At 43.2% G+C, this 3,730-nt stretch overlaps 1 protein-coding gene across 1 annotated transcript in view; it reads right to left on the bottom strand.

Moving 5' to 3' along the window:
• The window catches only part of faah (fatty acid amide hydrolase), a 24,742-nt gene that overhangs the window by 11,117 nt on the left and 9,895 nt on the right, over positions 1 to 3,730 (bottom strand). The gene's annotated exons all lie outside the window — the stretch shown is intronic.

Here is a 3,730-nt window from a genome sequence, read left to right as displayed (position 1 = left end):
TCATCATCAAGCTCTGCAGAAGTCTGATAACGATCCTGATCATTTGAATCAGGTGTGTTGGAAGAGGGGAAACGTCTAAAACATGCAGGATTGCGGCCCTCGAGGACCGGATGTCGACACCCCTGTTTTAGATGCTTCCGTCTTCCAGCACACCTCATTCAAATGATCGCTATCAGGCTTCTGCAGAGCTTGATGACGAGCTGATCATTTGAATCAGGTGTGTTGGAAGAAGGAAGCATCTACAACATACAGGATTGTGGACCTCGAGGACCAGGATTGGCCTGTGTCAATGCATCAAAATGATTTTATTTATCACTTGCATACACACACACACCCTCACACACATATTCACAGTGCAGTTTATTTTGTTTCTCAGCTTTTCAGTAAACTCCTCATGTTGGTTTAGGATTATAGTTCGTTCCTCGCGTGAGAAATATGTAAAGTTGTACACACTTACTTTATAGCTCTCTAGGAGATATGTGAGTCAGTTAACTTGTGGCTTAGAGTTGTGTTTTAGTTTTTTACTGAAGTAAACCTGTCACGAGAAGAACACATTCAATTCAATTCAATTCAATTTTATTTGTATAGCGCATATTTACAACAAGTCATCTCATAGCGCTTAACAAAAGTAGAAACACCCAACAATCCAAAGCTACGAGGCTTTAGTTTTGGGATTAACATCTCTCTACAACAGCAAACAGAACCATGAGCTGGCTTTGAAATCGCTTCTCCTCTCCCTATCTGTGCACCGAGCTCCTCTGGATGTTTTAGGAATATTACCAAAGAGAACTGATCGATCAATAGGAGGCACTTTTATAGACCCTGGTCTCAGATTTCAGCATAAATTACCGTGGAAATGCACCCCAGTACCATAAACAGATTTAAACCTAAAGGTGCTTTGATCCTGTTTCTGAGACTGATAAGATAAGACAACGTGCCAATGTGTAGTGAACTATAGTCCAGAGTTGAGCAAACGAATGGCCTGAGGGAAGAAACTCTTCCTCATTCTCTCAGTTAGTCTTTAAGCAGCGATAGCGTCGGCCTGACGGCAGCAGGGAGAAGAGGGAGTTTCCAGGATGGCTAGGCTGCTTCAGGATCTTCACAGTCCTTGACCTGCATTGTTGGGTGTAGATGTCCTGCAGGTTGGGGAGGGTGGACCTGATAGTCCGCTCAGCTGAACGGACCACCCTCTTGAGGGCCGAGAAGTCCTGTTTGGTGCAGCTGCCCATCTCAGTAGTGCAGGTGTAAAAGTTCCTAAGCACTGTGAGCGGGAGCCTGAAGTCTCTCAGGCGTCTGAGGTAGAAGAGACGCTGTCTGGCTTTCTTCACAGTGACCAAAACAGGGCCTGTGTGATTGTCACACCTATTCAAAGATGTCCACTCTTTCCACCTCAGACCCACTGATGCGGAGTGGATGGAAGACCCTCTGCTGTTTCCTGCTGAAATCCACCATCAGTTCCTCAGTTTTGCTGACATTCAGCAGGAGATTATTCTTCTGGCACCAGCTCTCCAGGTGGACGACCTCCGACCTGTAGGCCTGTTCGTCATTGTGGGAGATGAGCCCCACAACAGCCGTATTGTCAGCAAACTTTATGATCATGTTACTGTCTGATGTTCTGTGTTAGAGTTGTATTGGTTCACAGGGTCAGCGGTCCTCAGGTGTATAAGGTTTTTTTTTTTAATCAGACAATGAGTATTTTTAAGTAGGAGCTGTTTGAACCTTGACATGTTTCGACTGTCACTGACGTCTGTGGTGCTCAGTCTCAGAGAGGTTGAGCTGAAGGTGGCATTTTTTTAATCCATGCCGAGATGTCTGAAGGGCATGATGAGATCCGAGCAGAGACTGTGTGGTCGTCTGGTGGAAAAGGACAGGAAGAGCTGGGTATCATCAGCATAGCAATGGAATGAGACATCATGGGCCTGGATTATTGCACCAAGTGAGGTTGTGTATATTGAGAAGAGAAAGGGACCGAGCACTGACCCTTGAGGAACCCCTGTGGATAGGTTCCTCTTAGTCAGTTGCTTTTGAACCTCGATGCTGAACATTTATCAGCATTTAAACCTGGTGTTATTGCTCCGTCTGGAGTGTTACTACGCTGACAGTTGGCTTTTGTTTTTTGTTTAACCCTTACAACACTATAGCCCGCTACATCGGTCTGTGGCTTTCACCCCGTTCAACCCGGCAGACCGCTTTACCGGTCTGCCGCTTTGATCCCGTCTACCCTGCAGCCCGGTATAGCTGCCTCCAGTAGCTATATGCCGACTTTCTGTTACACTCATTTCGATTGTCTAGCAGTGAGAATCCCCGTATGTGAACAAACGATTCAGTCATGAAATAAATGATGCAAATAATAGTAACGGTATACAGGGTTCTCTGCGGCGCCATAACAGAGTAACGACCCGTTACGCTGCTGCCTGAAAAAAATTCCGCTGCAAATTGGGCCAATACGTTGTTTTTGAGAGTATGTAACGGGAAAATATTTAACAACAAGCGCCGACGGAGTTTCACTACCATCGTCTTCGTTGCTAACATTGCTATTTGCTAGTGTAATCGCTGCTACCCATTAGCAACGGGACGACAACGACCCCCACACTCATGCACCCCCTGGGGGACGACAACGACGACAACTTAGCTACTATACCAAAGTTGCTTAGTGTTGAAAGGGTTAAGTTGATTCAGCCGGGTTCAGTGTGATGCTACACAAACTGTGACAAGATAACAGCTGCAACCCTCCTTTCCTGTAATGTCTCACTGATGAAAATTACAGTCTAGAGGACAAACTTCTGTCAGTGTTGCTACACCAGTACAGCTGCCAGGTCTCAAATGAAAACAAATTGTCTAACCAATAATCAAAATGGATTAGTTAATCAGTAATCTGACAATACAAAGAGGTCATTTCATTCTGCCTGGATTTGGTTCAACACTGATGAAGTATTAGCTGGGATGTGTTCACCTCAGCAGCTGAGATCACCGTTTTGTTTACAGACGTGAGATTAGGTTTGTCTATTCTTCATTTTTTTTTCTTTTAGGATTTCAAAGCCAATTTTTCTTCATAGAATGTGAAAAGACCTCAAATCAAAAGAAGTGTGCTTTTCTCATAATTTCACTAACTGAAAAAGATAAACTTCCATATATTCTATACTCATTACATGTCAAGTAAAATCTCGTTTTTTGATTCAGTTTTGATGATTATGGCGTATAGCTCATGAAAATCAGAAATCAAGTTTCAGAAGTGACAAAGCAAGAGGAAATAAGAAGAAAGAAAAGAATCATGGCTGACAGAGTCTTCATTAAAAAAAAAATAGTTTAATGAACTCATGGTTTCTGGTTCCAGGTACAATGTGAATTAATTCTGACAAGTACAAAATCTGATTATCAGCAGCAAGGAACAATGACTGCATTCTAATGATTAACATGTACCTAACCTTTGATAAAAACACAAAAATGCATGAGTCCATTCCTCTAGAGAAAAATTAATTTTTTTAAAAAGTAAAAATTCTTAATGAAAAAGAACGTCAAAAATCGGAATAATAAGAATAAGTATATAAGAAGGGGATGAGCAGACTCTACTTCCTGAGGAAGCTAAGATCCTTCGGCGTGTGCAGCAAGATGTTGAACATTTTCTATCAGTCTGTTGTTGCCAGTGCAGTGTTCTCTGCTGTAGTCTGCTGGGGAGGCAGCATCGGAGCCGGCGACACCAACAGCCTGAACAAACTGATCAGGAAGGCTG

Source organism: Stegastes partitus, unplaced genomic scaffold (genome assembly GCF_000690725.1).
Source record: "Stegastes partitus isolate 25-593 unplaced genomic scaffold, Stegastes_partitus-1.0.2 Scaffold2108, whole genome shotgun sequence".
Taxonomy (NCBI): domain Eukaryota; kingdom Metazoa; phylum Chordata; class Actinopteri; family Pomacentridae; genus Stegastes; species Stegastes partitus.
This window is presented reverse-complemented; position numbering and strand designations above follow the sequence as displayed.